The sequence below is a fragment of the Empidonax traillii genome, unplaced genomic scaffold (genome assembly GCF_003031625.1).
Source record: "Empidonax traillii isolate 1590-97213 ecotype Southwest subspecies unplaced genomic scaffold, ASM303162v1 scaffold702:size1046427, whole genome shotgun sequence".
Classification (NCBI taxonomy): domain Eukaryota; kingdom Metazoa; phylum Chordata; class Aves; order Passeriformes; family Tyrannidae; genus Empidonax; species Empidonax traillii.
This window is the reverse complement of record NW_020955895.1, coordinates 78,712-87,827: the sequence shown is the minus strand read 5'-3', so window position 1 is coordinate 87,827 and position 9,116 is coordinate 78,712.

Below are 9,116 nucleotides of genomic sequence, written 5' to 3'. Positions count from 1 at the left end.
GTTAAGTCACTACACAGCCCAGAAAAGCTCCGAATAACTACCCTCAGATGCCTTCATTAACTATGCATTCTTGCAAGCACATCCTTGCCCAAATTACTCTTATATTTTCCTCAATCTGATATCAGCAATTTTCATCTTATTAGTGGAGTTTTAGTCTGAACATAGTTTCTAACAAAGGCAATTCCTGCAGGTACCCTAAATGTTCTAAATGTTTTAAACTATCATTGTTTTCCTTTATAACTATCAGGTAAGGTTATTAATAAAATCCTTGTAGACTTTGATTAATGAATCTCCACCACTCATTCCCTTATGTCAAGCAAATTTCTGAAGCCTAAATTTTTCTTCTTGCATTTTTGTAATACTCAATCTTTCATAAAATCAATGCTAACCCTGCTAGTTTAAAGTTGCTTCTTCACGATATCCTTTTGAATTGGGAAACTGTACAGCAAGACAAAGAGCCACGTGGGGTGCATTTACTTTAAATGTTTAGTACCTCATTGCATTTCTTGGTAAATTGAACACAAAACAAATTTGTGAGTTTTACCCTGGCTGATATTAAATAGGTGTCTTGTTCCTGCTGCGAGTAAAACCCTTGCAGAAGAGAAAAATGTGGGATGTGAGATGTGCTGCCACGGTGTAAAAACTGTCTGGCTTGTGTTACAAATGGCTTTATCTGTTTCAAAGCCACTGAAGGGAGAAATAATTTCAAATTATTGTGGAGCAATGTTCTAGCATATAAAATCAGAAAAGTGTCAGCTACTGGCCACTGAATGTAACAGGTGACTCGCTCTTGAGACATCTGTCAGTAATGGTGGGGAGAAACGCTGCATTGTCAGAAAGGACTTCAGCTTGAGTGACATAATACTGATGGCCTCATGCTGACAAGTCTGAAATGCCCTTGAAATTTATAAATATTTTCAATGGCAAATTCCTATTAAAAAAATAAATGTTATACTCGGAGACATTCTATAAGAAATCTCATCTTGATAAAGAAATCGATATTCATCACAGAAATAAAAATTAGTTCTCAAGTTGCTGAAAATTATTCTTGTTTAACCGCCTTGGAAACATGCTAAAAACTTCAAATCCTTTTTAATGTTAATATTCTCAAACACATAGAGCCAGTCCATCTCATCACAGGCACTTTGAAAAGAGGGTCTTCATGATTTAGAATCAGTCATGAGCCTGATCAAAGCAGGACAAAGAAATAAAAAATAACCAAGGGGGATCATTAAAATGAGATGAATAGCTACACACATAGAGATTAGCACATCAACTGGCTTCATTTAATAAGAAGAAACAACGTAAAGTATTTTTTAGATATTTTCATTGATTTTAGCACCACAGCTCCATATATATTCCTTAAACATACGTTACATACAAAATAACTGTATTGGCAAAGCAATATTTTAATTTTGAAGGTAAACACTTCAGAATTAAGAAATACTAAGTGTGTAATTGCCTGCAATTTTATTTTTGTCCTTTTGCATACCTGTCCTGCAATAGCTCCCCTGGGTGTTGCTGTGGGGCAGCAGCAGAGGTCAGAGAGTTTAAATTTCAAATTTGAAACTTTTTCTTTGTTCCAGCATCTCAAGTGGTGGTGATAATGGCTCTTTAGAAGTAGTTCTTTAGAAGTTCTTTAGATTCTTATGTCTGATTTTTCACCTTTTGCTTTTTTTGTTCCTCCTGTTCAGGATATGCTCAGCCTGGGAAGGAGGTGGTGATGTGATGCTGAGATCTGCAGCTCTTCTGTGGATGCTCAGGTTCTGCTCTGTGAAGAACACTAACAAAGTTGCCAGGGTTTTTATCTCTTTTACCACATTTTCTTGAAGAGAACCTGGTAAAGCTGCTGTGAGCCAGCTTTACTGGGTGTTTTAGAACCATAGAATCTCAGAATCCTTTAGGTTGGAAAAGACCTCTAAGTAGAGTCATGAAGTCCAATCATTAACCCAGCACTGCCAAAGTCACCACTAAACCATGTCCCCAAGTGCCATATCTACCCATCTGTTTAATCTTTCCAGGGAAGGTGACTCCACCACTGTCCTGGGCTGCTTTTTCTAGTGTTTGAAAACCCTTTTGGTGAAGAAATTGTTCCTAATATCCAATCTAAACCTCCCCTGGTGCAGCTTAGAAGAATATGTTTAGAAGCACGTGAGATTTAGATTGGAGTTGTTTTATAATTCCTCACATCAGCTCATCTTGGAAAGGGAGGAGTGTTACTGCTGGTTTAAGAAAGCAAGCAGAAGAGTGTGAGATGTCAGCTCACAGCGCTTTAAATCCTCGTGACACTCTGATGGAGCAGTGCTGTCACTGTGACTTGTAGATGTGATTCAGCTGTAGGCTGTGTTATATGTGGTGGCCAGGAACAAGGAAAACATGCTCGACATAACATGTACTGTATAGAAATTATAATTTCTCAGAGAAAAAAAGTGCTATTGGAAGCCTCCAACCGCTTCCCGATGGAGTTCTGATGCTATGATTGTGTTTTCAACAAAGGTTTCAAAAATATAGGTTTCTGATGTTTTATTTAGTTAACAAGGAACGTTACTGTAACTAACAGTGCAACAGCAAAAAAGGAACTGCGTTGTAAAATAACTCACCATCAGGAATTACCAGCTACGAAATAAAGGCCACATTAACAGTACAGATCCTTCCCTGTGTCCTACATTGCATCACTCAGATTATGTAGAAGGCTCTGATTTAAATGTATGGATATTGTGTTTCTTTAGTCTCATTATAAATGTTAAGAAAAAAATACTGTAAAATTCTTTTGGGTAGAGTCAGAGAAGGCCAAACCTGGGAAATGGATTCCTTTGTAGCTCTTGTGATTGATCTTAAATGATGCTGAAGGAAGCACCTCTGTTTCCTCTGTTCAGCAGTAAAGGCCCAAGTTTCCATCACAGACTCACCCCTGTGCTACAGCACCAACTTCATTTTTAAAGCCTAGAGCCAGAGAAGGTAACAGGGAAGAGGAGGCGTGAGATTTTTAGTCAAAATCCTTTCTATCTCTACTGAGCGCCAGGCAAAGCGATTTTTTTGAAAGCTCCAGAGACTCTGAGAGGAGTGTGATTATTAGACGTGTTCAATAGCTGCTTTTGAAACTCTACAAAACGTTTCCACTGAGGAGAGTGAGTCTCTCAGGCTCACCATCCAAACTGGGGAGAAGTGGAGGTGGGGGAGAGTTACAGTGCGTGTAGTAAAGCTGTTGCAGATGTGTGAGCCTTCCCTTTTCAGTTAGCCCTTCCCTTTTCAGTTAGCCACCTGTGGGATGGCTGCATCTGAATATGTGCATCTCTCTGGTTAGGAATGACAACGACCTGGGTGAGCATGAATTTCAGCAATTCTGCTCTGAGAAACTGAGAGCACAACTGAGAATGAAGGATCTGGTAACAGCATCTTTTGAATACTACTTTGCCAACGAATTTCTGACTGAGAGAAAAAAAAAAAGCAAGAGCTTCTGGCCTTTGGAGAATTTAATTAACAAACACAGAATCTTTTAAGGTCACGCTGAAGCTCGATTCTGTGGGATGGTCTTAATATACTACATGTAAAGTATGTATAATGCTTTGGAAAATAACAATATAGCCGTGTCAGCAAAGGGTTTTTAAATACAGAACAGCAAAGGTTTACAACCTCACAGCTTATTTACTTGTTTACTCACATTTATTTAACAAATTTTAAAGAATAAATCCTAAAACATTCAAAAGTATTTGAAGATAAAATAAACAATTTTTCCCTGCAGTAAATAATGAGGCATTTTCTCTGAGGCTGCCTGACAGCTGGTACTATTGTTTCCTATTTTTCTGGTTAATGTTAAGTCCAGTGAGTTCCATTGTGTCAGTAAGATGGAGGGCAGGGAAATGTGGCTAGAGGCTCCATCCCACAATCTGTGTTATCCCTTGCCCAGCTGTCCGGTGCTTTGGAATGCTTTCTACCTCTTTCGGGTGATTAAACCCAGATTTCTTGGTGCCAGTCAACTTTCACTTAATCTCACGCACAGAGAGCAATGTAAAACACAGAAAATGCTTCAAGAAAAAAACAGAGGAATTACATGCAGAACTATCATTAAATATTTTGGATATTTGAACCTTGTTTCCTGCAAGTTTGGCAGACCAAGAGTCTCAGAATATATTTGTGAGACTCAACTCCTTTCACTGGTCCTGTGAATTTTGAAACCTGAATTGTTTCCTGTGAGCTCAGTGAATCCCAGTGGTGAGCTGCAGCTGTGGGTTGTCCTCTGCACCATGGTTTTGCATGGGTTTGAGGGTGTGGTTTAGTGGTTTAGTGGTGAACATGGTGGTGGTGCTGGGCTGGTGGTAGGACTTGATGATCTTCAAGGTATTTTCCAACCTCAGGGGTTCTTTGATTCTATTTCTTCTCTGCCTCCTGTCAGCAGCGGATGAAATTTCTTGGATGCTAGACCTGCTAAGTGGTTTTTCTTCTTTTTCTATCATTGTATCAAGACAGAAATTCTCAGTCTCCTTGTGTGAGGTATTTGCTACTCATTAACAAATAGCTTGTGCCCTGTCTTGCCTCAAAGCCTTTGATAATTTAATTTGATGTCTTTGGGCTGGGAAGCATCACCCAGGTGAGCCCCAGTGACTGTGATATTATTAAAGCAGGACTGACCTGGTCCTGCAATTTGGTAAAAAAAAAAAAAAAGTGCATTGGTTAAAAGAAGATTTAATGTATAAAAAGAGATATAAAAAGTGATTGATCTCACAAGTTAGTAAGGAAAGGACATAGTTACTGTGGCCTGTATCTCGTTTTTCTCCCACTTGTTGGATGTTTTGTACAGTATCCTGATAATGCCAGAGTAGCCTCTATAGTCCTCATTTTATACCTTTGTAACTAATGTCTTTTGTTCAGTAAAATCACTTCAGCAGAATATATTCTGAGAAAAATTGAATAAAATTTTTGTGCACCTTGAAAAAACTCTCAATATGTGTCTCTCTTAAATCTATTTCATTTACCTCTTCAATAACCAACTGTGTGAGTAAACTACATTGCAGATAAATTCCTATTGTTCCTGCAGGGTGGGTGATTGTAATCTTTTCCAGTAAATTCAAAAAAAAAAAAAAATGAACTGCTTCGATAAATTCTGTGTTTTACAATGAACACACTCAATATGTTAATCTTTTATATGGTCATTGTCTAGAAGAAATATCCATAGTGGATAGTTGAGACACCCCTGCAAGGCACTAGAGCAATATGCTTTCTATTTCAAATTAGGGTAGCCAAACAGTTTTATGCTTTAAGGCTGCTGTAAAACCTAAAAAAAAAAAAAAAAAACCTAAAAAAAATAAAAAAAATCTAAATGAAAGGCTTTAAATATTAAAGTTACATAAAAGTGTGTTTCATTAAAATCTTACTGGAAGGTGGTTCTGTTTTTTAGCTCTTATTGTAGTTCTGAAGGTATAGTATGAAGCTGAGGAATCTATACTGGCACTGAACAAGCCTAGCACATTTATTGCTTAATTGCAGATAATTGGCCTGGCCACAGAAACGTAGGCTCTACCATTCCAAGATCATGACATATAAAGGTTAAGCATCACTTCCAGGAAAATCTTCTCAGGAAATTTAGAAGTTGCAATACAGTTTGGTAAGATATCTAATTTTCTTGCTGACTGTGATTTTTCTGGTTTTAAGTTTAAGGTTAATACAGCATTTGAATTTATTTATAACACATGTGCCCTGACCAAAAATGATTATTAAAACACTTAGTGTTACTTTAAGAACTGCATACTTTTGGGGCATTTTTTTTAAAAAAAATGGCTACAGAAGTGTTAAAGCTATCTTAGTATAGGATAAGTATTTTAAATAGAATAGGACAATAAGGATACTGTCCTATGAAACACAAATAACAGGAAAAAAACTTAATATTTCTGTCTGCAAATTAATCTGATTATTGGACAAAGCAAATTGTGAAATAACCGCTATTCAAGATCACTGGACTAAGGAATTAATAAATATTCATTTAGCATTGCCACCTTAAAACTATAAACCATAATTTAATGGCAACACTGGCATGATATAATTTGTTTTGTGGGCTGCTGTAATAAACACTGTGAATTAACTCTCAGCTGGGGCTGGATTGAGTTTGATTCCTGTGTAGGTAAAACTGTGTCAAAAAACAAACATTGCGTCTTACAGCTGTAGGTTTGCCATGGGGACACATTGGATTTTCTCCTGCTCCACGTGTCACCCAGAAATGAAATATATTAACTTGTATCGCAGTTCTATTAGAAAATAAGATTTTTAGGTATTTATGACTAAGCTGTAAAGCTTGTTTCTGAGTGAAATGCAGAGACTTTCATCTTCTCTAACAAGTTTGTCTCTCCCATTTTCAGACAGAACCAATTTGTTTTAGTATATTGTGTGGTTTTGCACTGCAGTTAACAGGTACAAACACACCATGAAAGATTGCATGGGGCTTTGTGTAATAGGGACATCTATGTTTCCTCAGATGAGAATAAATCAGACTGCAAGTTTGCAACTAGTTTGAAAGGTCCAAGTTAGCACTGAGTATATCATTCCTTCATCCTTCTATCTGTGAAAGCATCCAGATACCTCCCACATAAGCCATCAGTCCTACTCTTGAGTGACCTTATAGTGAGCTGGGTAATAATCTGAAAATTAATGTAGATTAAAAGAAAAAAAAAAAAAGAAAGAAATCAATTATTAAACTTGATTATTGGTTCTAGCACAAGAGAGGTGCTGGATGTCTGTGGCCAAGACAAGGGAGGATCTTAAAGCTTCATAAAGCTGTGTGTTCAATTTTATTTCTTTACCATAGCAGGGCAAAAAATTTAATTTCAAGGGAAATGAATAATTAGGAAATGTCCTTATGCAGGTGTATGTGTTCTCTGCTGATCACATTTGTCCTTCTACAGTTGGGAGAAACTGTGAATTAGAGAATGTGATTTTAAAAACACACCATTAATTACTCCAGCACCTGATATCAGAAAAAAACCTGACCTTGCTTATTACAGACATGGTATTAAAACATCAATTAAAAAAAAAAAAAAAAAAAAAGACTTCCATTTTCCTGCACATATATGTGGCTGTTGTCATCGTGAATATTCTGCATTTAGCCTGGATGACAAACCTGGCTGTGCTCTGTGATGAGCAGCCACTTCATCCCCAGCACAATCATGAACGGTGTCACTGCAGCTCTCAGTAGTTTCTGACTGATTTCATGAGTAGTGCTTGCTGTGGCACTGAAGTTTTTTAGCTGAATGTATATATATATAATTTTTTTTTCCCCATGAAAATAACTTTCTGGAGGAGGCAGGGTATTACTCCAGCAGTGAAATCCCCAAGACTTATACTTGGAAGACAAGTAAGAGGTTTTATTGGTGGCATTTATAGATCTTTTGCACTAGAAGAACTGTGGAAAAAGCCTGTGGTGAAGCTGAGAGCTTGGCTGCGAGGCCTGGCCCTTGCCTGGTGGATGCTGCATCTTTGCTTTGAGAAGCTTGAAAATAGTAATACTTATGTGTGATACAGAACAAAATTAGGTATTGGCTAATAAGAGTTTGGGATAACCTGCAGTGAGGCTTTTTTCTGATCACTCCTCAGACATCAAAATTACGGTGCTGTCTTTAGTAAACCTGTAATAAACTCTGTTTTCAGGTTTTTGTAGTGGAGTGCAGAGGACTATCTGAGGATATTTTTGGGTTAAGCCTGGCATACTGTAGCAATACATTGCCATGTATGCAACCAATTTTCATGTAGTTTTACTGGTTTGTTGGGTTTTCTGTTTTGTTTTGTTTGGGGTTTTTTTGTTTCTGTTTGTGGGAGTTTTTTGTTTGTTTGGTTGGTTAATTGTGGGTTTTGTTTGTTTGTTTGTTTGTTTGTTTGCTTTTGCAATGGGAAATTTATTGAGAATTGCACCAGGCAGGTATTTCATTTTCAAAGGTGGGTTAATAGATTTACCAGACTGGAGCAATCTGAAATGCTGACAGAACTCCAGTGCCTGTATTAATGCAGTCATTATCTCCTTAACTTTTATTTTTTGGCAAAGCTCAAAGAAGTCATGGGGAGATATTGGGATCCTTTTACAGCAGGCTCTGAACCTTTGCAATGAAAGGATGCAGCACCCTCCTGCAAAAATCAGTTTATCTTAAACTTAGTTTTGCAACTGATTATGATTTTATGATTGTTTAAAAGACACATAGATGTGACACTTGGGGACATGTTTTAGTGGTGGACTTGGCAGTGCTGGGTTAACTGTTGGGCTCGATGATCTTAAAGGTCTTTTCCAACCTAAATGATTCAGTGATTCTAAATCTCTAGTTTAAATGACTTTGATCCTGACCTGACCAACAAAGGATGGGACCTTGCAAGGAGAGAAGGACATCTAGGAGAAGAAGAAAGTCTGTATCCCCTTTCAGGATACACCTTACAGATAAGTGAAGACATAAATAAAATAGTTGTGTTGGGTCTTGAGTGTAGGGTGGGCCAGGAGGAAAAACATTTTTATGTAAGAAAAGTATCTCATAAAGGGAACAGCTTTGTTCCCCAGCCTGCCTCTGTATCTGTGTCTGGCTGTCACTGAAGAATAACTGCCCAGGCATTTTGCTTGGACATACTCCCGAAGAAGATCCATGAGGAGGTATCAGGTGGCCACGGCCCCGTGGACAGCTCGTGTTGTTGTCACCGAGCATTTGTCTCCCTCCAGGAGATAAATGGTGAGTGTGCCAAGCACAGGTTGAACACTTTACATCATGAGCAGCCAGTGGATGGCATTCCCACAGGGTGTGAGAACTGGATGGCTGAAGATGTGCTGCTTGGAGATGGGAGCTTTTAAAGGGCTGTTTTAAAGGGGAACTGCTCTTCTCCAGCTCATACAATGATGAGGAGCAGTAATTGTTCCTCCTGAGCCACACGCTTTGCTCCCGCCTGAACTGCAACGTGATCTCAGCAAAGCTCTCTGTGCCCTGTGTGAGTCCAAATTTGTGGTTTGCAATAGGCCTTTCTTACACTCCAGGTGTATCTCCTCCCACCTCTCATCTGAACTGTCAGAATATACAAATCCACGTGGTGATTTGGTCAGTGGTGGCTCCTGGCCCAGAGAAGGCAGCGCTGAGCAAACCTGCAGCATGTTTTGCAGT